This window comes from Panthera pardus, unplaced genomic scaffold, assembly GCF_024362965.1.
Source record: "Panthera pardus isolate Hobbes unplaced genomic scaffold, ASM2436296v1 HiC_scaffold_20, whole genome shotgun sequence".
Taxonomy (NCBI): Eukaryota; Metazoa; Chordata; class Mammalia; order Carnivora; family Felidae; genus Panthera; species Panthera pardus.
This window is the reverse complement of record NW_026526766.1, coordinates 3,066,917-3,092,028: the sequence shown is the minus strand read 5'-3', so window position 1 is coordinate 3,092,028 and position 25,112 is coordinate 3,066,917. Positions and strand designations below refer to the sequence as shown.

General features: G+C 61.1%; 1 protein-coding gene across 7 annotated transcripts in view; it reads left to right on the top strand.

The window, feature by feature from the left end:
- SEMA4D (semaphorin 4D) overlaps positions 1-25,112 on the top strand; it is a 95,245-nt gene that overhangs the window by 36,950 nt on the left and 33,183 nt on the right. Inside the window, exon 1 of one of the 7 annotated variants that reach the window (XM_053907726.1) lies at positions 2,893-3,018. The exons of 3 other annotated variants lie outside the window; for them this stretch is intronic. The gene's annotated coding sequence lies outside the window, so the exon portion shown is untranslated. Of the gene's footprint in view, positions 1-2,892; positions 3,019-12,750; positions 12,858-20,078; positions 20,315-25,112 lie in introns of those variants that run through there. 3 more of the 7 variants (XM_053907723.1, XM_053907728.1, XM_053907725.1) reach the window with 3 other exon arrangements.

Below are 25,112 nucleotides of genomic sequence, written 5' to 3'. Positions count from 1 at the left end.
TCTGTGCCTGGGAACTCACGTTCTGGCACGTGACTGGACGATGGCCCAGCCACCACACAGACCCCCTGGAACATCCCCCGCGATGGCCTCTCCATCGAGGCCTTGGATTTCCTGGGGGGTCAGGGGCCTGTTACTCGGAAGGGCCTGGGCTGTGTTTGAAGGGTGTGGAGCATGGCTTGCGTGGCTGATGTGTGGAGGGTGCCCGGCAGAGGGCAGGGACGAGGGGGAGGGGGGTCCACGTGGCCGAGAACGGCAGTGGCGCTGCATGGGCTTTGTGCAGGGGAGGGGTCTCCGGGAGAGAAGCCTGTGTCCTGGGTGGGCCAGCAGAGGGTGATGGTCCATTGTCTGTCTGAACTGTTCTTGGGGACGCTGAGGCAGGATGTGCTTTGGGGCCGTGACTAAGACCAGGTAACATCGGCAGAATTATATATGGTGTGTTGATGGGCCAAGTAGGTTGAATTAATGTTTAAAGTTGGTACTGAGAGGTGGTGAACCTGAACACAAGTCTGTTTTCATTTGGCGAAAATTTGTGCAGTGAGTTCTTTGCTACTTTTTTTGTAAAGGAAAGTCAGTACAGTACCTGGCCTGTAAATAGGCTTTTAAACAGTAGACACTCATGGGGCGCCCGGGTGGCTCAGTCGGTTGAGCGTCCAACTTTGGCTCAGGTCATGATCTCGCGGGTGGTGGGTTCGAGCCCCGCGTCGGGCTGTGTGCTGACAGCTCGGAGCCTGGAGCCTGCTTTGGATTCTGCGTCTCCCTCTCTCCCTGCCCCTCCTCCATTCATGCTCTGTTTGTCTCTCAAAAAATAAATAAACATTGAAAAAAATTAATAGTAGACACTTCTCTTGCTTCTTACCGAGCTCCGGGTGAACTCCAGGGCCTGCAGTCGTCCTGAGATGTGCCTGCTGAGCTAGCCTGGAGTCAAGTGCACTTTTTCGATGGAAATGGGATCCAGTTCAAAACATCCTGTTCTGTAATTAGCCAGCGCAGGACTGTAAGTCTGTGAAAACATCCTCAAATTGCAACGCGTACTGCAGACTTCATAAACGTCTCAAGATAGGTAAATTGTATGCAATTGCAGTCAAAGAACATAATTCTGGAGTTGGTTGTCCCAAAATAGCTTTGAGGCCAGAAACATTCTTGGTCTGTCACAAATGACAGGATAAAGCGTGTTCTTAACGCAGGTGTCCCTGGGGCCACTGTCAGCCTGCGATGCGGGGGTTTGCGTCTGGTTTCCTTGCGTCTGGTTTCCAGACCTGCTCAGCACCCCCGGCTCCCCGGGCCCCGCCGTGGAGTGCGCCTTCTTGGACTTCCCACACGTGCCGTCGTGAGACCGGGGAGGCCCTGAAAGTTGCCCCAAACCCACGGGAGCCCGTGTGAGCTGCACCTGCTGTGGCCACCCTGCCTTTCCTTCTTCTCCTCCTCCCCCTCCCCCTCCCCCTCCTCCTCCTCCTCCTCCTCCTTCTCTTCCTCCTCCTCCTTCTCTTCCTCCTCCTCCTTCTCTTCCTCCTCCTCCTTCTCTTCCTCCTCCTCCTTCTCTTCCTCCTCCTCCTTCTCTTCCTCCTCCTCCTCTTCCTCCTCCTCCTTCTTCTCCTGGTGCTGCGGGTGTGGTCACCGAGGCTCTGGGAGGGCGGTGGAGGAGGGAGAGGCCCCGGGGACAGGGGCCTGGAATCAGGTGGCCTGTTCTGTGCAGGGCCTGCCTCCTTCTCATCACCATCTTACTGCGTCTCCTGCCCCGGCTGCCTCGTGGGTTCCTAGGCACCCAGTTAGAAGGGGCAAGGGCCATCCGCTTCCCGGCTAGGAGGGACCTCATCTTCGTGTGCTGGGCGCGGGGATCTTAGACCCGGAGGTGGGGACCCAGCAAGTGTCTGTCCTGCCAGGCTGCACCCTGCACCTGTAGCACAGCGTCCGTCCATCGCGCAGACGTGGCCAATCCCTTTCTTGCTCATAACCAAGGCTCGAGCACCCGGCGTGTTGTGACGGTCACCTGTGCCCGTCCAGGTCACATTTCTGCTTCCTTCAGCACTGGACGCGTCAGCCAGACCTCCGTCCTGGTGACCGCTGTGACGGGAGTCAGCACAGGCTGTAGGGGGCACACGTAGGTCAGTGTCCAATGTCACCGAGCACCGCTGTGTCCCAGGCCCGCGTCCTCCTCTTGTGGAGGGTGGGGTCGCCCGCGGCTTCTGTTGGAGCCTGCCCGCCCACTGCCCGTGTCCTTGGGCTTGCTCGAGACCAGGGTGGGTGCCACCGTCCCCTCCGGGTGTCTGTCTCCAGGCCTGCAGGGTCACACGGACGCCAGCGCTGTGGGTGAGGTGCACCCTCAGGGGCCAGGAGGCCGCGCCGGTCCCTCGCCAGCACTTAGTTTGGTTCCCCGGGTGAGTCGCGCTCTGCCCAGCTGTGCCGTGGCCTGCGATGCGCGGGTGCTCTGCCTACGTCCCTGCCTCATCTGCCCTGACTGCAAGCCCAGGCGCCCCGACCCGCCCCGTTTCCAAGGCCGGATGCTTGGAGGGGCCGAGGGGCTCCCTCAGGGCCCCTCAGGGACTGCAAGCTCGCCTGTCCTGGTCCCGGAGCCCCAAGCCCTCGGTAACTGCGGTGGCCTGGCCTGCAGGACCCTCGGGCACTTACTGAGTGTCCTCACGTGGCTCTAAGTGGCCTTTCTCCTGGGGGAGCACACCCCTTCTCCTTCCTCGGCCTGGGCCCTGAATGGGCCCACACACAAGAACAATCGAGCCCACATAGTGCACAGCCCGCCATTGATAGGGACGAGAATGGGGCAAGCGTGTTCCACGGCCCGAGGGAGGCTCACCGCACCGCCTTGTCCCGCTGCTGAAGAGCGCCTTGTGGTCCCCGAGGCTGGTCCCAGCGGGCCCCGCCCAGGCTCGTCCCCGAGACTCCCCCTCCCCCGCGTCAGGACCCACGCCCCTGCAGCAGAGGTCCCCGGAGGCAGCGAGGGCTGGGCCAGCGGGGTCCTGAGCCCCGTCCTCCCGTGGCCAGTGCAGGAGCGCAGCCCCGGGAGAGGTGAGGCTGGCCGGGCGGGCGGCAGGGGTTTGGCGGGCGGCCAGACGTCCAGTGTGTTTCCTTCTTTCCTGTTTTACAGAGGACATGACTTGTCACGTTCCACTAGAAAACCCAGAGGTTGCTCAAAGCCCTGGGTACGAGAATGTGTGAAAATCCAAGCTCGATCTTGCTGAGTGTTTGCCGCGTGTGGTGCTGTTTGACCCCCCGAGGAACGGGGGTGTTAGCGGCCAGCCCCGCCTGGCTGGCTGGGGACTGTGCACAGGGCAGCTGGGTCCCTGGCGCACCTGTGTGTCATCAGCCCTGCGGACGGACGGACGACGGGCTGTCGTTTTCCCGGATGTCTTGGCTCAGGGGAGGAGGAGGAGACAGCTGAGTAAGGAGGCCGGCATCCTTCCGGCCCCCCGTGACCGAGGCACGAATGGCCAGCCACCCTTCCCGAGGACCGGAGGAGCCTGTCCGTGAGAAGCCCGCCTGTCTGTCCCACTGGCCAGCAGGCGTGATTCTGGGCGGGCGCTCTGCTGGCCTGGGCGTTGTCCCGGGTCCCCGCCTGGGGGGCTGATTCAGGTCCCCTTGGACGCATCTCGTGCATACTCTTCAAGGAAGCTGGTGAAGGCCGTGGGCGCCGTGGGAATGGCCGGGGGCAGGGGACACCAGTCCTGGCTGTCCGGGGACGGCGCTGGGGAGGGCCGGTGTGGGTGGGATGTGTAGGCCAGGCTGCCGACGCTGGCAGCTCTGTGCAGGGGAGCGGTGCGGCTGCCGTGCAGGGTCTGGGCTGGGTCGTGGTGGGCACAGCCACGTGCACGCCGGGCGCCCTGTCCAGTCTGGCCTGGAGACCTGGAGCAGGTGCAGTCCCGGGGGGGCGGGGCTGTGGGACAGGGCCAGAAGCACCAGGAAACCCACTGCGCCTGCTTGAAGAGGCCGCTGGTGTTTAGGGGCCTCCTGAAAAGATGCTGTGCGGGGAGAGCCCGGGGTCTGGGAGCTGCTGGGGCTTGTTCTGAGCTTGGAATTCAGGCTGGAGGGGCTCTCCACAGGGTGCTTGTTAGCCTTCTAGAATTGGGGTAAAATTTGCATTTGAATGACCGCTCTGACCAAGATTGCCTTGGAATGTGTCGGTTTCCTGGTTGTTTTGCATTTCGTGTGAAGAGTCTCTTACATCTTTATCCTACCAGCAGTTCTTAAAGCTAACAAACCCTACCTGAAGGTTGCCCTTCTCCTGATTTCCCAGCGTGCCCATCTGTGTTGGCACCTCCCACGCAGTGCAGGAACCCCTCCCCACCGTCCTGCAGGGAGCCCCCGGGGGGGGGCTCAGAGCTCTCAGAAGGCAGACCGGTTATGTTTGGACTTCCCAGAATGAAAAATCACGTGTTGATTACTTCTCAGCATCAAGAAATCAGAAGTCCACCAAAAAAAGTAATTTGTTTTCTAGAAACAGAACCCAGGAGGTGTGCCCATACGGGGCCACATTACCAAAGAGCAGGAGGGGTCTGGAGGGGCCTGCAGGAGGCAGAAGACCGGCTCCTGTGGACATCCATGTCCAAATCCCTGGAACCTGTGACTACAGTTCACCCTTGAACAACGTGGGGGTTGGGGGCACCGACCCCCGCACGGTTGGAAATCTGTGTATAACTTTCGTCTCTGCAAAGGCTTAACTACTAATATACTGAGTGTTGACCAGAAACCTGACTGATACCATCAACAGCCAATTAACACTTATTTTGCATGTTGCTTGTATCCTGTGCTGTGCTCCTAGAGTAAAGGAAGCTGGAGAAAAGAAACCGTCATTAAGGAAATGGTAAGGAAGAGAAAAGACATTTACAGGAGGAGACTGTATCTATTGAAAAAAAATGCACGTGTAGGTGGACGGTGCGATTCAAACCCGTGTTGTTGAAGGGTCAACTGTATGTTACCAGTGGAGGGACTTCACAGGTGTGATTAAGTTCAGGCTCTTGAGATGGGGAGATTATCCTGGATTCTCTGGGCGGGGCCTAAATGTAATCACAAGGTTCCTAAATGAGAGAGAGTCAAGAGGGCAGAGAGGAGAGGGGGTGCTGCTGGTGAAGGGAGAGAAAAGCTTTTCCTCTACTCTCTTAGATCCGGTCAGTGGGGCCTGTGAATTAAACTGACAAATGACAGATTAACAGGAAAAAAGGCACCTACGTTTTAATACCGTCACATGCACAGGAGCTTTTCAGAAAAGAAGTAAAAACCAAGGAAGCAGTTAGACCTGGGGTTTGTGTAGCGTTGTAACCAAGGGCAATAAATTGGTAAGCGACGAGATAAAGGGAAGGCGGTTTGGGCTCCTAGGGGCCGTAAATTGTGGGCAGGTGACTAGGAAACTGGTAAGTAAGGGATGTTTCGTAAGGTCCGGTCTGCAGAGTCATCTTGGTGCCTTCTCAGGGACACTTTTCCGAAGGGAAATCTGTGTCCGGCTTTTATGCAGGACGCTATTTTCTCAGGTGCCTTCAGCTGAAAATAATCCTTCTGCCAAAGTGGCCTGCCTGGGCGTGGCCTGTTCTGACCCTCTTCACTGGCTCCTGAAGACAGAGGAAGGGACGAGATGAGCCCAGGAAGGTGGTGGCCTCAGGAAGCTGGAAAGGCAAGGGAATGGATTCCCCCCCAGAGCCTCCAGAAGGACCCAGCCGATTCGTGGGTGCTGGCCCAGCAAGCCCCACGTCAGGCTTGTGAGCTCAGAACTGCTGTGTAACAGATTTGTGTTGTGTGAAGCCACTGAGTTGGTGGTGATTTTCAGCCGTAGGAAACCAACGAGGCCCCTCGGGGTGCGGTCTTGCGCTCAGAGAAGCTTCGCGTCCATTTACAGGGACACAGCCACGAACGTGGCCACGCAGTGGAGAAGACGTGGTGGTGCTCGGACCGTAGCGTGTCTCAGGATCACCTGGAGGGCTTGTGCAGACGGGGGCCGTGGGGGGCGACCCACGTGCGTGTGCCCCCAGGACCCTGCTCGCTCCTGCTGCTGGTCTGGGACGGAGCTCTGAGCCACTCCCTGTAGGCGTGGGCGCAGCTGGTGCGTAGAGCGGCGGCAGCAGCTCGGGAGGAGCCGACGTCCCGCCGGTGGAGGACTGTACCCCGGGAGGGGACGGCGTGTGTCTTGGGACGTGTGTGGGGCTCAGCTTCTCTGAGAGGGATGGGGCGGGAGGGCGGGCCGTCGCTGGGCCAGGCCGGCCAGACCCCTTCCTGCCCCAGGGACCCGGCCAGCGCTGTGCACGGGGTGTCGTGCCGTCAGGGTCAGTTGGACGGGCAGGCCCCGGGTGCACGCGCAGAGGAGGCGTGAGCGGGGCCTGGGAGAGCGCTTCCCCGGGGCCACACGGGCAGCGGCCGATCCGGGCAGACGCAGCCAGCAGCCCCCGGTGCGCGTGAGGGCGGCTGCGGGTTCCAGATGCAAGAGCCCGCGGCCGACCCTGGGTGCCCCGCTGCTGCCACACTGCCCTGGTCGGATTGTGCCCCGTCACGGGTCCCCGTGTGTCCTCGCCCGTGAGGCCGGCTGGCTTGTACGTCTGTCAGCTCATCCTGACCTTTCAGTTCCACACGCAGCCCCCGTCGGACCCCAGATGTCGGACCCCCTCCTTCCTCGGCCACGGTTCACGACTTGGGGTGCCTGTTTTCCAGCTCCCTGTTTGCGGGGGACACGTGCGGCTGCCAACCTTGTGGCTGAGGACTAGCTCTGTGTCAGCAAGGCCGGCGGATTTATTTCCGGTTGCTTCCGGCTTCTTCTGGAACGTCCTGAAAGCCCGATGGTTGGAGCCTTTCTCCAGCACCTGGCCCCCGACCCCCTCCCGCGGGCCCGATCGCAGGACGCGGGACCCCCACTGTCCCCGAACTCGGGTCTGGGGGGAAGTGCCACGCGTAGGGTACGATCTGAACCTCGAGTTTGGGGGAGGTGGCATCATATAGGAGCGAGAAACGTGACACTCCCCGCCAGTCACTGTTGATGTCCCCAGGGGGGCCTTCAGGAGAAGCCCACGTCAGCTGCCTCTCCCAGACCCGTGGAGAACCACGGCTCAGCTGTCCCCCAGCTCTGACCCTGGACTCCCCTTGCTTGTCAGCTCCCGCCCGGTTCCAGAACACGCACACACAGAGGCACAGAGCCATGCCACACACACACCCCACACACCTCCCACACGGCCACCACGCACATGCACACCAAGCACACATATAGTGGCCGACCTCACCTCAGGGCTCTTCTGGACCTCAGCCTGGAGTGTGTGGCCGGGAGTCTTGGTGGGAAGAGGGGTGAAGAGGGGTTCTTGTTCCAGAAAGCAGCCAGCACCCTCCTGACGGCCTCACTTCCTGGAGTCCGGCCTACACGGGGGCGGAGACCCTGACCCGCCCTCCACTGGGCATCCCTGGGGGTGGTGGGGTGGTGGGAGGGGGCAGCCACGGGGCAGGAACCAGGTGGACGAGGCTGACTGTGACTGACCAGGCGGGCAGCCCGAGCGATTTTTCAGAAGTCTTACTGTGTAAGGGTCTTACTGGCCAGGGTCTGCCAGCCCGGAAACTCAAACGGCTGGCGACAGGTGTCAGCCCTGACCCCTGAGGGCAGTGCTGTGTGCGTTCTCCACTCACGGAGTTGGCCCTGGCGGAAGGGCAGAGTCACCGGGGGCAGAAGGTTCTAGAAGGGAGCAGACCCTGCTGGACCCTGCCCCTCGCTCCACGTGCAGGGAGCCGTGTGACCTTCCTGCCACTCCTGTGTCCCCTCGAGACAAGTCACGGAGAGGTCAAGGGCTGAGTGCTGGGCCCTGGGTGCCTGGTGCAGGCTGTGGAGCCCGGTCACCTTGGAGGGCACGGGAGGCACCTCTGACGCGGCTGACGGGGTGCCCGTTCCCTGCGGGAGGGAACATGATGCTCCAGCGATCTAGAATCCGCAGAAGACATGTCAACAGGAGAAAAGCAAGTGGAATTTCGTGAACAGGGGAGCCCCAAAGATCTGAGACGCTAAGAAGTGACCAAAGCAGGCAGTTTTCGGGCCGCCTGGACAAAGAAACGGGGGGTTTGGGCTCCGGGAGCGCCGTCCCGCTCTGCAGCCTTCTCGGACCCGTTCCCGGTCTCTGGCGACGCGGGTGCCTTCCCCCTCCTGGAGGGGGGGGGGTCCTTCACACGGGGAGTGCATTTCCCGCTTCAGAGGACAAGGGGCCAGAGTGTCTTTCTCGCGAGGGCGGTTTCTCAAGCCCCTTGAATTCAACGTGTGCGGACGCCGTCACCTTGTTTCTGCCTCCCGGAACGTGGGAGTGCCAGCACCTGTCTGAGCCCCTGTGTCTGCTTCTTCCGGCGGGCCCTCCATCTGTCTCGACTTGGGGCGCCGAACCCCAAATGGGGGCAGGAGCTGCGGGGAGGAAGCACTGACGGCCGCGGTCTCGGGGCTGCACCTGCTGTGGTCCGGGCATGTATTTCTGTCTACACGGCCAGGCTCACCTGTCACGGGGTACGCGGTCAGCCCGGCTGGCGTTTGGTTTGCTCGCGGTGCTGTCATTAGGAAAGGCCCCCCACCACGTGTGCCTTAGTGTTTTGGGCTCTCACTGAGGCGGCTGTGATTGTGCCCCCTGTTAACAGCACCCCCTCAGATCTGGGGCCCCCAGGTCCCCCCTTAGGGTCCCCTCCTGGCTCTCCTCCGGTGTGCGAAGCAGCGGCCCAGAGCATCACGGAGAAGCCACCCGGTCTGCTCTGACCACAGTCTGCCTGGCCTGACCCCTGATTCTGTCTTGTTTGCAAAGGCCAGTGTGCGGTGTGTACCCGGGTCCTCCCGTGACGGCCATTCAGGGCTCCCCTCCCCCGACTGCAAGTGTTGGGGGGGGGGGGGGGTCAGGCCTGCCTCAGGTGGGTAGGCCGGCGTGGGCCTCGGCAGATGTGGGTGGAGGGATGGAGAAACCGAGGCAGGGCAGGAGCTGTGCCTGGCCAGCCTGGGGCAGCCCTGTGCCTGGCTGTTGGGGGATGGCTCTGTGCCAGCCCGCTGGCTGTGTGGGTGCTGGTGACACTTTCTCTCTTCCGAGGCTCACGGTCCAACCACTGACCAATTCTGAGATCCCGTGGCAGCCACGCCTGAGAGTGGGGAGGGCCCTTTGCTTCATATCCCCCCGAGAGACTGCCACGTCCCGGGGAGCCGGCCGGCTCATGCCCGTTACTAGACGTCTCAGGAACGTGCCTTCTGGGGAGTGCGGTGTCCGAGGCAGCCGGCTCTGCTCCCGCAGGCCTCACTTTCCGGGCCCCGGGGCCTGTGCAGGGTGCACCCACGGGGGGACCTCCCTCCTGGCCTCAGCCTCCTCCTCCTCCTGTGTGACCCCGATCACCCGCCCCACCCCACCCCCGGGTCTTCTCCCTCTCTCTGCCTTAGAGTGTGAATGTCAGGTCCCTGCCCGGGTCAGTATTCACCGCCAGCAGCTCTGGTTGTCAGGGCCCCTGAGTGGGCAGGTGCCGCTCTGCCCGGTGACATCCCTTAGGACTGGACCTGAGGGTCAGAGGCGGAGACAGGAGCACACAGAAGCGCGATGACGAGGTGGCTTTCCTTGGCGCTGAGGGCAAGCTCTCCCGCTCTGAGCTCTTTCCTGGGGGGGGGGGGGCGGGGGGGCAGGGAGGTGTACAAAGAGCTCAACCTGAAACCTGGCAGGTGGTCATTTTGCGGCTCTGCTGCGATGGGACCCCTCTCCCCAGAGGCTCAGCAGACCCCGTTTTGTGCTAGGTCTGAATCACGTCATCACGGACAGCAGCAGTTCTGTCCTCTGTGCCGAGTGAGGGGTCTTATAAAAGCCCGCGCACGCGTGAGGGCCAGCTCTGTCTTACAGCTCAGAACCTGAGGGCCAGAGCACGTAGGTGGCCCGGGTCACACGGCTGGAACCTGGGCGGCCAGGCCCTGATGCCCTGGCTCCTGTTCATCCCTCTTGGCGGGTAAATGGGTGGCCAGCCCTCGGTGGGCGGGGCAGGGCACACGGACGTGGAGGAGGAGGAGGCTTTGACCGCGGAGAGATGAAGCCGTGAATGGCCCCCTCCCGGCAGAGGGGGCCGCGGGGACACAGGTGTCCCTGAATGTGGCGGGAATGCGTTCCTGGGAGCTCAGGCCCGCCTCCCCCGTTCGCTGCAGGGTAGGCCTGAGAGGCTGAGAGACAGAATCTGGGGACACTGCAGATGTTTGCAAACAGCATGGTTGTTCTGGAGGAGAAACGCTGAAAAGTGCATTTTCGAATATAAGAGAAATCAGGAGACAGAGTCCGAAGAAGGTATTTAGAAATGCCCCTGAGGTCGCTGGCCCAGAACTAGGTGCTGCTTGCAGCTGGCACCCATCCCCCACCCATCCCCCACCCATCCCCGTGACAGGTGGTCACGGCCTGGCGCCGGGCCCGGACATCAGGTGCACCTGGCCGCGGCGGGCTCACCTGAAAAGCAGGTAGCGCCGCCCCGGCGGGATCGCGGAGTCTGCGTGCGTGGGTGCTGGGTGCTTGGGGCGGGGGCCGGCCCGGGGCCCGTGCAGGGCGTGAGCCTCCCCGACTGCTTTTGACGTGAGTAAGCGGACGTTCGGTGCTGTTGTATCCTGTCCTCCGTGCGTTTAATAATACATTGTGTCCATCCGTCCTCGTCCGTAAAGCGTTGACCGGATGGTTTGTGTCGCCTGCACAGCGTGCTGTGATGTTACTTAGCCGGGTCCTGACGGCTACGCATTTAGACGATAAGTCTTCGCTGATGAGGCCGCGTGGACGTCAGCGTTCCCGGCTGGCGTCCTTCTGAACTGCTGAGGGCCGAGGACCACAGGTCTCCGGCGCTTGTCAGAGTCCTCGGGAGAGCCTGGCCGCTGCTCTGCCCTCACCGGGTGGGTTTTGCAGCCTGGCGGCAGGCACCCCCGGACAGGCAGTAACTTGTTTCCCACTCAAGATTGAGGGGCCCTTGGGACACCTGGGTGGCTCAGTCGGTTAAGCGTCTGACTTCGGCTCAAGTCACGAACTCCAGGTTTGTGGGTTCGAGCCCCGCTTCGGGCTCTGTGCTGACGGCTCGGAGCCTGGAACCTGCTTCAGATCCTGTCTGTCTCTCTCTCTCCCCCCCTCTCTCTCTGCCCCTCCCTTGCTCACGCTCTGTCTCTGTCTCTCTCTCAAACATAAATATTTAAAAAAAAAAAGATTGAGGGGCCCCAGTTCACTGACACAGGGTCCATGCAGGTGTGTATGTGAGGGGCCGCCCAGCGTGCCTCTCCTCTGGCTTTTCAGGGTAGAGGAGATGTGGCCCCAGGGACTGGATTGGGGGAGGGGTGGACAGGGGGGTCGGGCAAGCTCGGGCACGTGCTTCACATTTGTCTGTAAGGTGACAGATTATTGTGGAAAAATCCATCTGGCTCTGAAATTTTGTGACGAGTGCCCTCTCTGTGGCTGGGATTGCCATCCAAGCCTGGGGCCTTTCCTGGGCAGCAAGTCATGCCCACCTCCCTCAGGGCCACCCTCTCAGCCGCCCCCTGCCGCCCCCCCCCCCTCCCCGGCCACCACCACCAGGCCATCAGGGAGGAGCGGCACCCTTGGAGGTGCTGATACAGCATTTGTTTTAATGAGGGTTTATTGTCATCTGAGCGTACGTCCCCGTCTTGAGACAGCTTGACATTGAACACACACCTGGGGACCTCCTTCTGAGCACGAGACTTGTTGCCCTTCATTCCCTGTGCGGTCATCTGTTGGGGTCAGTTATTTGGTCGTGCGGTGCCTGGTGTTTATTTGGAAAGGCACGCTTCCCAGACTCCCAGGGGGGGCCCCGGTGTGCCGGCCGCGCTCAGGCGGTCCTTTATTTATTTGTCATTATTTTTTTAATCTTTAGTTTTGAGAAACAGCATGAGCAGGGGAGGGGCAGAGAGAGAGGGAGACACAGCATCCGAAGCAGGCTCCAGGTTCTGAGCTGTCAGCACAGAGCCCGACACGGGGCTCGAACTCAAGAACCCTGAGATCATGACCTGAGCTGAAGTCAGGCGCTTAACTGACTGAGCCACCCAGGCGCCCCCTCAGACAGTCCTTTATGACGCACCTGCTGTGCCCCTAATTTGAAGCACGTTTAAGATGTTGGTGGGAAGCTGGATTTAAAAGTGCCCATTTAGGCCAGGTGTGTTTCCTAACTCAGGTCAAGTTCTCCTGCACAGGAGGGGCGTTTGCTCTCCGGTCCTGGGGAGTCCTAAGGTGGTGCTGGGGACAGTCTGGGGAAAAACACCAGGTTTCAGGCTCTGAATCCACTGCTGGCTGCTGGCATGACCTCCGGAAGTGTCCAGGGCTTGGTTTTCTTATGAAACAGGGATGGTGATGAGGACAGTGGTCCCTGGTTCATCGCGTGGATGGAAGAGCCCCCAGAAGCAGCCAGCACGTCCCTGGTGTGATTCGGTGACCTGACCGGCTCTTTTTCCCACCCGAGGAGGCTCGTGCTGGGAAGATGGGGAGGTCCGGCCCCCAGCTGTGTCTCCTTGGCATCTCACAGGCTGAGGGTAAAGGCACCGGGAGGGTGGGGGGCGGCTGCCGCCTGCGGAAGCTCGGGGAGCCAGGGGTGTGGGGAGGCGAGGACAGGGGCTGCCTCCCCGCCGGGGCCTGGTGGTCAGGGGCCTGGTGGGTGGATGTGCTGTGCGCTCTGCAAGCCTCTCCCCGCCCCTCCCCCACACACAGCGCATCAGCTTCCGGGCCCAGAGCTTCCGGGACTAGAGGGTCCTTGAGGGACCCGGAGGCAGGTGGGGCGGGGCCACGACAGCCCCTGGGGAAGCCGCAGGCTGCTGACCAGGCCCAAAGACCAGAGGAGCCGTCTGCTTTTCCCCGTCGCCCCAGGGCCAGCCCGGCTGGGGTCTGGTTCTCTCTCCAGGGGTGCCCAGCACCCCGTGCCTGGAGGTAGGGCTGGACGCGCTGCGGGGTCCCTGTACAGGTGGAGGGCTGGGTGGGAGGCCGGGGGCTGTGTCTCAGTTTCCGCCCCCCCCCAATCTGGAGCGAGGCTCGGGGTTCTCCTGCACCTGCTTGCGTTTGAGCCCTGTTGGGAGCCGTGCCTGGTGCCCGGCCGAGGTCCGCCTCCCTGTCTGCTGCCCAGCGGCTCCCCTGGGGCGGCCCTGCCTGCGCTCGGCCTTCGGTGGGCAGTTGCAGGCCTGGGCCACGTCCCTTGCTGTGTCCGGCACGCGGCTGCGCAGGTGTCCTCGCAGGGACGTGACTGGGAGGCACTGAGCGTGAGCCCAGAGGGACTCCCGGGGAGCAGTGGCGGCACCTTTGTGTCTTGACCGCGTCCGTGTGTATGTGGTCGCGGGAAGGGAGAAGTGCCCGGGTGAGGCCTGGCAGCGGGTGCTACAGCCAGGGAGGGGCCGTTCACCAAGGGGGACACGGCCGCGTTAGTCTGTGGTCGGCCCCCAGGCGTCCCCAAGTCCACAGGGCCGCAGCCCTCCCCCAAGGGGCCCTGCACAGGCCGACCTGGTCCCACGGGCCAGGCCCCCGTGCCCTCCACGCTGTACCTGGTGTGAGGACGGCGGGCTGGACGCAGGCTCCCCGGCAGAGCTCTTCCCGGGTGGTGGCTGTCAGGGACCCGTGAGGCCCGAGCCGCAGCGCTCACGGCCCCGCGTGTCCCCGGGGCCAGCCCCTGGCCGGTCCGCATGTGTGCTGGGAAATATGTACCGCGCTCGCAGAGAGGGTGCCCAGGGCCGGGGGTGGGGGGCCCCGTGGGCGGCACGGCCAGCTGCAGGAAATGGGGCCTCAGGCCGAGGCCCCCCCAGTCGCCAGGCCCGTAGATGTGCACGCGCACACACACACACCCACCACTTCCTGAGTCCCTGGCAGAAAGCAGGAGAGCAGCGTGGGAGGTCACATTTCCTCAGCCCTCACCAGCCCACGTGTCTCACCAACAAGGGGCCCAAAAGATGGGAAACAGAGGCCTCTCCTCGGGCTGGTGCTGTTCTGGACCCACGTTTGGGGTCTTCTCTGTTGTGTCCCTGAGTCCCTATCCCTGGATGAGGGTGCCCAGCCTGCGTGGCCCTGCTAAGGGGCCACCGCAAGCAGGAGGCCACCTGTCGGGGCCAAGACTGTCCTCCAGGGATGCCCCGGCGGGGCCGTAGTGGGTGGGGGGGCAGCCCCATTTATCCTGGTGTGAGAATGTTCTAGAGGCTCTTCTAGATTTTTCCGTTGATTTTGGTTCCCGTGGATCATGCCTCCGTGCTGCTGGCTCCTGCCTGCTCCCTGGCACTGGTCCCGGGGGGGAGGGGGAGGGGAAGGTGCCTCCATGGGTCGGTGGGTCGATGAGAGACCATGAGGGCCAGGTCACCCCTCAGCTGGGGTTGTCCCACCTAGGGCTGATGCATGACGGTGACACAGCTGTGGCTACATTTCCCTGTCTCGTGTGTTCTGAAGCACCTGGGAGGTGACACGGGGCTCAGAAAGGGGACGCCCCGCCTGCCGTGGGGGTCCATGCCGTGGGAAGGACTGTGGGGCCAGGCTCCAGGGCACGTGATGGGGGATGGGACCGGGGTCCAGCGAGCCTGACCCGGGATATGAGGGGTAGACAGACCTCCTTCCTGTGTGGAGGCCGCAGAGTGGATTCCTGGAATCTGGGGTCTGGGCTTCACTTGACCTTCAGCAGAGGTCCCTCGCAGGCACCTTCCTGCCATCTGGAGGGACGCGGGCACTCGATGTTTCCAGTATTTCCAGTACTGTTGTCTCAACCGCCCGAGAGCAGGGTTTTCCGGCCCCCCCTGCATCATTTGATGTGGTCCTCTCCTATCACTGACACTGAAGCTGGGCCTGGAAACATCCGGAAGCTGAGAAGAACCACAAGGGAGGGTCGATTGGAGGAGTGAAGCAGGCCCAGCATGGGGGCTCCTAGCGCTCCCCTCAAAGGTCACTCCGTGGTCTTGCTTACACTGGGGTGTGCGTCTGCTGGTTGCTCGGAAAATAGAAGTATGATGGAGATTCTGGGTGTAGACCGTACGCGGGTGGCTGGATGGTGGGCGTCTGAGCGGCCGTGGAGAGGCCGGGGCCGTCCCAGGCGCCCACGGTATTTGCGTCCTTCTCCTCGGGCTGGGGGAGTGGCGGTTGCCTCGTCTCGTTCCGTGTGCCAGTGCACCTGCCCACAGTGGCCGCGTGACCCGCCGTCGCTGGGGGTGTGGGTGGGTGTGGTTTGAATATGGGTCGGAAGAGGCCGTCACGAGCTTTGCTGCAGGGCGCTCGGTCAGCTGCGTCCCGGGACCCGGCTGGCATTTCCGGGGGTCCCTTTGAGGGGTGCAGAAGATGGTGGGTCGGAGCAAAATGTTTGTGGAGCGTGTGCCCAAAATAGCGCGGGGAGTTCGGCGTGGCGGCCCCACGCGATGGCGTGGTGATGTTCCTCGTGTCCTGCCTGGAGGGCGGCCCCCGGGGCCTTCCTGGTGCGTTCGCCGGCGCGTGTGCGGTCCCTGACGGGTTTTCCCAAGCGGAGAGCGGAGTCCGCGTCCCGCAGGGCGGCCGGGTGCACGGACAGGGCCTCGTCCCGGCTCAGCCTCTGTCGACGTGAGCCGGATGGCGGCCTGCGGCCCAGCTGGCCTGGCTCCGTAGCCCGGCCGTGTATTTTTGAGAAGTCGCTAAGCATGAAGGCGAAGAGAGTGGCACTTTGTGGTTTTCTAGACCTAAAAATGAAATCCCCGGCCGGACCTGGGCTCGTCTGGGCTCCAGGGCCCATCCCTCCCGCTGTGGTTGGGAAGAGAGACGTCTTGGTGGTTCTGCAGCTGGACTGAGGCCCACACGGGGGGCAGGAGCAGCCTGGTCCCCCGGAGAAACTGTGCGCACTCCCCGTGTGGACACCCCTTGGGGGCTTGAGCACCTCGCGGACCGGACGCTGCCCCGGGTGGCCCAGGGTGCAGTCCTGAGCCAGCCCCGGATCACGGACGGTTTCGGGCAGATTCTGCGACACCTTCCCTCCCTGGCAAGTGGCAAAGAGAAGGAGCCACCATTTCTGGAGGACCCGCTATGGGGTTGGGAGACCCGTCATCTCCGCCCTGAGCTCCTGGAGACGCGGAGCCAGAATGTGCTTCCGTAGAGTGTGGCTTCCATCCCTGCCTGCTGAGCCTGTTCCACCCTGTCCCCGGGGCGATGGGCAGTTCCAGAGCCTGGGGACCTGCTGACCAGGCCTGCGGACGATTGCAGGACGTGGGAGGGAGGGAGGCAGTCCCAGCTCTGTCGGAGGCTCGAGACTCATACCTGCCTTTGTGAGTCTGTTTCTCCTCCTGGACAAGGGGACCTAAAACCTGTCCCCTCAGGGCTCTGAGGAACTGGGGGCAGCAGGGGACACACGGCTGGTACCCCTGCGGGTGGTGTGGCAGGGCTGTGGCCTTCTGTTGCTGACTGAGGCCCCGACTGAGGGTTCCTTCAGAGGTCCAGCGTTTATGGTCAGACATGTGTGCGCTTCAGGGCGTTGGATATGGGTAATGCGGGCAACCTTCTGTCTTACAGCCATCAATGCCTGTGGGGGGGCTGGGGGAGCAGCTGGGGGTGGCGGAGGGGCTGATGGAGGGAGTAGCTGGGGTGGTGGAGAAGCTACGGGAGTTGCTCGGGGACTGGAGGGTCAGTGACTGTTCTAGTCCCCACAGCTGGGAGGTGGCATCCCTGGGCCTGGACGGGCAGGCTGGCCGGAAGCCTGAATCTCCCCCCGCTGCCTCTCCTGTTCGGGGAGAATAATCACCAATGGGATGAGACATCTGATTGGCTTGAAAGAAGTATAAAATAGATGTCATCTCTGTTTTATAGCAGAGAACATATGCCTTTTCGAAAAGAGCTCAACTCAGGGAAAAGCTTAGCAGAGTGGAGTGACAGTAAGTTCTGGGGATTATGTGCGATGTTTCCCGTAGAGGGAAGCAGGCCTGTCAGGGCGATGGGTGTGTGCTCTGAGCCTGTTTGCTGCCCCTGCTACGAAGGGACACAGCCTTAGGACCATCCTGCGGCTTCCCCCCTGTGGCACCTGGACCTCTGGAGTTAGGCTCTGCATTTCGGGTGGAAGAGCTTCTGGGTTGAGTTTTGCTGGTGGTTAAAATCACTTTTAAAAGGAGGGTTTATTTTTTAACATTTATCATTTTTATTTTAGTTTCAGAGAGACAGAGACAGACAGAGTGCTAGTTGGGGAGGGGCAGAGAGAGGGAGACACAGAATCCAAAGCAGGCTCCAGGCTCTGAGCTGCCAGCACAGAGCCCGACGCGGGGCTCGAACCCAGGAACCATGAGATCATGACCTGAGCCGAAGTCGGACGCTTAACCTTGACTGAGCCACCTAGGTGCCCCTAAAAATGAGTTTTAAAGGGTACCGGGGTGTCTCAGTCAGTAGAGCATGCAACTCTTGACCTCAGGGTCGTGAGTTTGAGCCCCATGTTGGGCTCAGAGCCAACTTAAAAAAAATGAATTTTAAGTGGGAAATTGGCAAAGATGTGAATATCGAACAATTATCCTGTTTAATTATGGAACATCGAACAGCCATCAAAGGATGCTCTGGATGCCCACAGGATGCTGCCACACAGGAAACCCCAGAGAGCAAGGCCCAGTTCACTCCGAGGCCCTGCACTCCCCTCCGGCCAGCCCGCAGGGAACACCTCTCCCACCCCTGCGCCCTGAGCTGGGATTCACCTGCACCCACGGACACGGCATCGCTTTCCTCCGTGTCAGAGTCCCTTAGGAGCAGGAGGTCCCAACAAACGTCAGATCCACCAGAAGGAGTGTAAGGTCGGTCTGCCGTTCTTGAAAACTTGGGTTTTGATGAAATCCGCTTAGTAAACTTCAAAAAGGGAACCACATTTTAATAGCGTATGGCGTCGTGATTCAACACGTGCTCCCCATGACGAGTGTCCCCATCTGCTCACCACACAGCGTTGTTACGGTGTTACTGGAGATATTCCGTAGGCCGTGCTTTTCAGCCCCGAGACCCACTGCTGTTACAACCGGAAGTTTGGACCTCTTCGTCCCCATCGCCGGTGCCACCCACCCACCTTCCCTCTGAGGCCCACCGCTTTGTCCTCTGTGTTTACGAGTCTGGTTTCTTGTTTCTGGTCTGGTGCCCAGGTACCGCTTGTAAGTGAAATGTAGCATCTGCCTCTCTCTGGCTTACTTCGCTCAGCATCATACTCTCCAGCTCCATAAACGTCTCCAACGGCGACGCACCAGGGTGCCCTTAGCCACTCTATTCTTCCTAGCAGCCGCATAGTATCGCCTCCTGCGGATGAGATGATTTACACGCAAGTAGTTCAGGCACACACAGTACACGTGTGCATACTCCGTTTCCAGAGCTTTCCTATTCAGTAGTCTCCTCCTTGGCCTCTCGCGTGCGTGGGGTGTAGCCACCTGAATGCCCGGGGGGAAGGCTGCTGGCTCAGGAGTCCTTGGCATGTGTTGCCCAGTGCGTGTGGACGCGGCACATAACAGCCAGCCTGTCTCAAGCCGCCCTTCTCAGAAGCGGGGAGTAGCCTCTGGCTTTAATGGGCAAACCCACAGTAAGGGGAAGGATAAGGGACTTTCGGAAGGCGAAGTCACATTTGCAGAACACAGGCCACATGCATGCGACACCCCGCTTCGCCTCTGCTCCGTACTGTGGTCGGAGCGCTCGCTGGACAGCGGCCACCAGGGCTTGGGCGATGGGGCTCCCACACCCACCTGCACCGTTGGGAGGGGGTGTTGGGGGGCAGAAAAGGCCAAGTTTCTCCCCAGTGAGAGGGAAACATTTCTGCGACTTCTGATTAATTTCCTTCCTTTATCTTGCAAAAAAAGGCCTGTTGAATTCTTTTTATGTGCCTCCCGTGACGTTATGCGTAATCGAAGGAGATGCGTAGTGAATACGATACGATGTGTGCTTGCGTGAGGACCGTCTCTTGCATTCTTCAGGATGGCGGTACCTAATTATAGCTTGTGGGTCCTTCTGTCAAGAAATAAAGAACAGGCGTGGTGAGGAGAACTGGGGCCCAGGCCTGGCCGTTGACTGGGCCGGAAGCGTCTATTTTTACGCAGGAACCGCAGCGTCGAAGCTCCTTGGCGGAGGGTAGAAGTGGTGATGCTGTGTCCTCGAGCGTGTGAGAGGACATTTAAGAACACGGACATACACACAGGTGCCCAAACCTGCCGTGGTTGTTCGACGCCGTGAAATTAGGGTGAACACCACGCACGCCTTGTCCACCCGCAGAATGCCCCCCCTGGGCTTGTATTTATTGAAAGGACACAGGCTTATTGAATTTCTAGCAGGGAGAAGTTTTTCAGTTTTAAAATTCTTGGCATTCATCTTGTTTATCTAAACTTCCAGCTTACGTGTGATCTGCTTTCTTTGTCCCCGTGAGTGTTTTGGGGCGTGTCCAGGTGGCCACTGTGCCCCGCCTGCCTGTGCAATCAGAAGTCAGCACCCTGGGGTCTCATTTGCTCGGGGTTCACAAGACGTGTCAGCAGCAAGGGGCCCCAGGTGACCCTGGACGTTGTGTGTTATAGGTGGGCATGTGGGAGCCAGGTACAGGCATGTCTCTGTGCCGTGGACGGGACTGGTCCCACTGCGGGGTGGGGGGCGCGTGGGAGGGATGGGGCATTGGCCGTTTCCAGGGAACGCCTCCCACTTCACAGGCTGTCTCCAGAAAAACGGCTGTACCAGCTCTTCAAGCACAAGAAAACCTAAGCTATTCCAACCACAAGAAGATGCTAGCATCTGACTGTGAGGTTTACAAACCGTGCTGGGTCTTGCAGTCATAGAGGGGTTCCCGCATGGATTTCCTCTACACCTTGGCGCATCCTGTGCCGTGACTTGCTGGGCTGCCCTTCTGATTCTCTTCGACAGTTTCTCATGTTCCTGGACTCCGGCTCCCCATCCTGAGGGCTCCACCCCGACCGCTGGGTTTCGGGGAGGGGGAGTTCTAGATACATTTCTGAAGTTAATAGCTGATACTTTTTTGGCTAATGGTTAACCATGACTGTGGGTCATACTCAGTTGCCTTATTCTGCAGGTCAGTGGTTGGGGACCGGCCAGCTTGCACTTCCTTTATGGGCGAGCGGTCGCACACTTACCCCCTTCCCGTTTGCACAAGTGCAGGAATGCCACGCCCGTCCTGGGTCAGAGCCAGCTGCCTAGAGGTTAAAAAGAATTGCAAGAGTTTCTTTCCAGTTCCTCTCCGGAGGTGATGCTGGGCTCAGGTGCACGGAGAATTGAAGTGTTTCAATTTTCTCCTTTCCCATCATTTTCTGAGCCAAGATTTCTGAAGACTCCGTCCTAGAGAGGATTGAGGGACGTTTCCAGAGGCACAGGATACAGGTAAAATCGCTTGGTTTCTACACCTGTATCCCAGCCTAGCAAAGCTGACACCTCGTAGAAGCTTCGGTGGGATCCAGCAGAAGGTGGGTCCCAGTTCTGTGTGTGCTCTCGGGGGCAAAGATCGGGGTACGGCCCGTCTTGCCACATCCCACCCTGACCCCCGCCTGCCCTGTGTTTCTTTTTTGGCTCTCTCCGGGCCGCCAGCCCCTGGAGGCACTGAAGAGCTCCATTTTCTCTTCCGGCGGTGCAAGGGGGTTGTCGGTGAGGTCCAAGGAGAAAGGAAGGTTCTGTATGCCACGCGTCCCTCGCTGGCGACTATTTTGTGATTAATCTTCATTTCAACCGTGTGTTTCCAGTTTTAGGGGAAAGAGAAAAACCAGCTTGGTTTAAAAACAGAAGGAAAGCCCCTATCTCCCTTCCTCCTTTTACGTGACTTCTGTTTGGTGGCCGGCCTGGCAAGGCTGTGTCGCTCTGGCCTGGGTCTGCCCCGAGGCACTGTCACAAGGACCCGCTTCACCGGTTTGCTGGGGCAGTTTTGGTGAACACAGCTTTACCTCTAGGAGTACTCAGCACTTTGTGTGTTTATTGCCTGGTCATACACACACGTGGTTTTTTTTTATTGTTTTTAATGTTCATTCATTTTTGAGAGAGGCAGAGCAAGCGTGAGCAGAGGAGGAGCAGAGAGAGAGAGAGAGAGAGACAGAATCTGACGCAGGCTCCAGGCTCCAAGCTGTCAGCATAGGGCCCGACGCAGGGCTCGAACTCCTGAACTGTGAGATCATGACCTGAGCCTAAGTCGGATGCTCAACCGACCGAGTCACCCAGGTGCCCCCACATAGGTGTTTTTACTTATACCTGCCCTGTCGGGCTGGGGCGCTGCTCTGCTAGGCTCCTGTGCCCTCGCTGCGCCCCAGGGCTGCGCGAGTCCCTGGGAGGTAGGAGTGCGCTCCGTGGGCAGGAAACTGAGGCTCGCCCTTGGTAACCCCCACCCTGCCCTCACCAGCACCTGCTAGCCCCCAGCCATCTTTTAAATTTCTCTCCGCCTCGTTGCAGTCTGTGGGTATTTTATTTTTAATTTTTTTAACTTTTATTTAATTTTGAGAGACAGAGACAGAGCATGAGCATGGGAAGGACAGAGAGGCAGAGAGAGAGACACACACACAGAATCCAAAGCAGACTCCAGGCTCCAAGCTGTCAGCACAGAGCCTGACGTGGGGCTCAAACCCACGAGCCGTGAGATCAGGAGCCGAAGTCGGACACTTAACCGACTGAGCCCCCACGCGCCCCTGTGGGTATTTTATTTTCATTTACGTTTCCATATTAGGGAGTTAAGCATGCTGGGGCTCATTCAGAGGTGGGACAGTTTTGTAAGCTGGGGAAAGAAGGACACGAGTAGGTTCCAGTTAAGGCAGTGCTGTTCCAGTGCTTTCCCTAACTGCCTCTCACGCCTCCACCCGTGTCCGTGGCACTGCAAATGACCTGCCGGTGTCAGTGCTGTCCTCTGGCACTCTGGGAGCCCGTCTGGGGGTGACGTCTGGGGCTGAGACCCGTGGCACCGGCAGCCCCGTTGAGACGGCCGGGAGGCACATACTCCATGGGGCGCACCAGCCATTTCCCAGGGCGGCCCCACTGTCCCCCACGAGCCAGCGTCCGGCCTGGTACATCCAGTGGCCGCCCCGGAAGGAGCCGCCGGGAAAAGTCAGGCCGGTGGAGGAGAGCGGTTTATTGTCCCCAGAGCTGAGCCGGGGCCGGGGACGTCTGCAGGCGCCACACACCTCCCAGGAGGAGACGTGTTGTCTACGGCCGCGTGCGGAGGGTCTGGTGATGTCGTGCAGGTGGCGTGGCCTCTTTGCCGGGGCAGTCCCCGCCGCCCCTCTGCAGGCCCCCCGCCCATCTCTGCACCTGCCGGCCCTCCGACGGGTGGGCCGGTTGGTAAGTCCACGGCCCCACTGCCGTCCGTCTGCTCCCGGAGGCCCGTGCCTGGCGCACGCGTGGCCGGGGTCAGGCGAGGGAACGAGGGTCGAGGCGTGTCGGGACGCCCCCGTGGCTTGTCTCTGCGAGGCGGTAGAGGGTGAGCAGGCGTCCGGCCGTCCCGCCAGGTGGGGCCAGCGGGACCCGGCTCCAGGGCTGAGCGCACGCCTCGCGGTGGGGCTGGGTCATCGTCGCAGGGCTTGTTGTAAGTTCTGGGGAAACGGTGAACTGTTCTGCATGGGACTGAAGAGCTTCTGCGACCCACCCTGAGTCTTGAGGGGACAGGGCCAGTTTTGCAAGGTGGTAACATTGGCCCCACAGCCCGGGGTGGGGCGAGGTTGCTGGGGGGTGGGGGAGGAGCCAGCCTGGGGGCAGGCGAGGAGGGGCGGGGTTGGGGCATCATTCAGGGAAAAGCACGGCGAGTGTGGGGGGGCAGCTGTGGAGTGGGAGGTCAGTCTGGGGGCAAGGGCAGACACGGGGGTGTGAGCCAGCCTGGGGGAAGGGATGGGGTGGGGAGGGTCAGCCTGGGGGTGGAGATACAGGGGGGTCAGCCTAGGGGTAGAGATGGGGGGGGTCAGCCCGGGGGCAGACACGGGGGTGTGGGCCAGCCTGGGGGAAGGGATGGGGTGGGGAGGGTCAGCCTGGGGTTGGAGATACAGGGGGGTCAGCCTGGGGGTAGAGATGGGGGGGGTCAGCCCCGGGGGCACACACGGGGGCTGTGGGCCAGCCTGGGGGTGGGGATGGGGGTGGGGATGGGAACTGGGACGGAGGGGGTCAGCCTGGGGGCAGGCAAGGGGGTGGAGAAGGGCCCGGGGTCACAGGGTCGGGGGGCAGCATGGGGGCAGGTGAGAAGGCTGATCCCAGCTGGGAAGGGAAGGTGTGGGCAGGTGCGTGTCCTGTGCTGTCTGAGCTGCGGGTTTTTCAGGGAGAGTGACTTTGCCGGCCCTGCCTGGGCGGACCCGAAACAGGGTCCTGAGACACTGTCCACAGCGGTCACCCGGAAGCCCCTCCACAGACCCCCGGGAGTTCGGGCTGGTCCGTGCGCGTTCAGAGTTGCTTCACCTCTGCTGCTGATGGTAGCCCCGCCCTCCATGGGGGAGGAGCGGTGTCCCCTTTGTGACCCACCCCTGTTGCCAGAGACGGTTGGTCCCCTGGTGTCTGTCTCACGGGTCCCCAGCTCGCGGTCGCCGATCACATCTGGGAACCCCAGATGAGAATTTTTATGGTGTGGCAGAGTGCACGCACACCTCGTGTGCGTGTACACACACACATGTACGTACACGTGCACACGAACATATGCACACATGTGGGTATGTGTATACGTGAACGCACACAGGTGCACATACACGTGCGGGTGTGCGCGGGTGCATTGCACACAGGTGTGTGGCTCACACATGCGTGTGCACGCACAAACGTGCGTCATGCACATAGATCCGTGCACGCACACACCCACATTGCACGTGTGTGCACACACACGTGCAGACGCGTGCACACTTGCGGGAACCAGCCCTCACCCTTGCTGGTCCGCGGTTTTCTCTGCTGTGGGCCCCTGACTTGTTTCAGGGCCAGTCGGGAGTGGGACAGGCGCGCAGACGGCCTGAGTGAGGCTCTCAGTTCCATTCTCCTGACATTAGAAGGGGTCGTGCGCTCCTCGTGAACCAGCACAGTGACGTGTAGGTAACGGGAGCGACGTCGCGGAACTCCGTCCCGCTGATGGGCTCCTGCCTCAGTGTCACTCATCCCCACGGGGACGGGAAATCACAGCCCTGATACCCGGCTCCCAGCAAGACGCCTCTGCTTCTCAGAAGCGCCCAGGAAGGCCACCACGATGGCACTTTATCCAGGTGTTTCCGTCCTGATGCCTAGGCTGTGATTCTTACCGCCTCCCGGGTTCCCGCGGCGGCACATGGTGGCGTTGTGTCCGGATGCGCGTGGTGTGCGCCCTGCTTAGCGGTGCTTGAGTCCCGCCGAACAACGCGCGCTTGCTGAGAAGGAAAACGTCGCGCCCTTCCGATGCCATAAAGCAGACCGTGCAGCCCCCGCCCCCCCCAGGGTGGGCATCCGGGTGGCGGGGGCCCTCTTACCTTCAGCTGTTGGTGTGGATTTTTTAAGCCCATTCTGGAAGGAGAGGCAGGGTCCGGCTGAGGCCATCGGGAAGCCCGCTGGCGCTGCAGCACCGGGAGCTCGCTCGCTCACGCCCTCCAGCGCGTCGGCGGGGTGGCCCGGGGTGGCCGGGAGCAAGCGGCCGCCGGGCCCCTGGGTGGCAGTATCTGGGTGGGTCCAAGTTACAGGGCAGTTAAGAAAAATGCTTCCTCTCCTCACACTGACCAGCGTGAGCAGCCCGCGTGAGCAGCCCGCGTGAGCAGCGTGCGCTCCTGCCGGCAGGACTGGCCCTGGGGCCAGTGTCACTGTGGGGGAGGTCCGGCCACCAGGGTCAACGAAAGAATGTTCTGGAAGAAGGGCAGCTTGTGCCCAGGCTGGGGGCACCTGTGGGGTGGAGCACGGGATGGGACATCGGACTGCCGTGGAAGCGAGGGTGGGGTTCTCTGCCTCCCCGCCCCCTCTAGAGTCCCCTGAAGGATTCGCTCTAGCTTCACCTGCACCCTCCGGGCCTCTGGCCCCGCACCCTTAGCACCCGCTCTGCACCACACGGGGTATCCTGCTCAGAGTCGCTCTTCCTTCTCGGGAAGGGACGTGCGAAGCGGCTCCCTTGTTTTGCCGGAGCACATCCCTCAGTAGCTTTCTGAGGAAGGGCATCAGGGAGGTAAGAGGCTTGGGAAACGTTTCTGTGTACGCTCAGCTCACGTGTCGGTAACTGGGTTCGGGACAGGATTCTGGGTGAGAAGCCTCCTCCTCCGGGATCCTCGAAGCATCCCGCCGCCTCCTGGCCGTCAGGATGGCTCCCGAGAG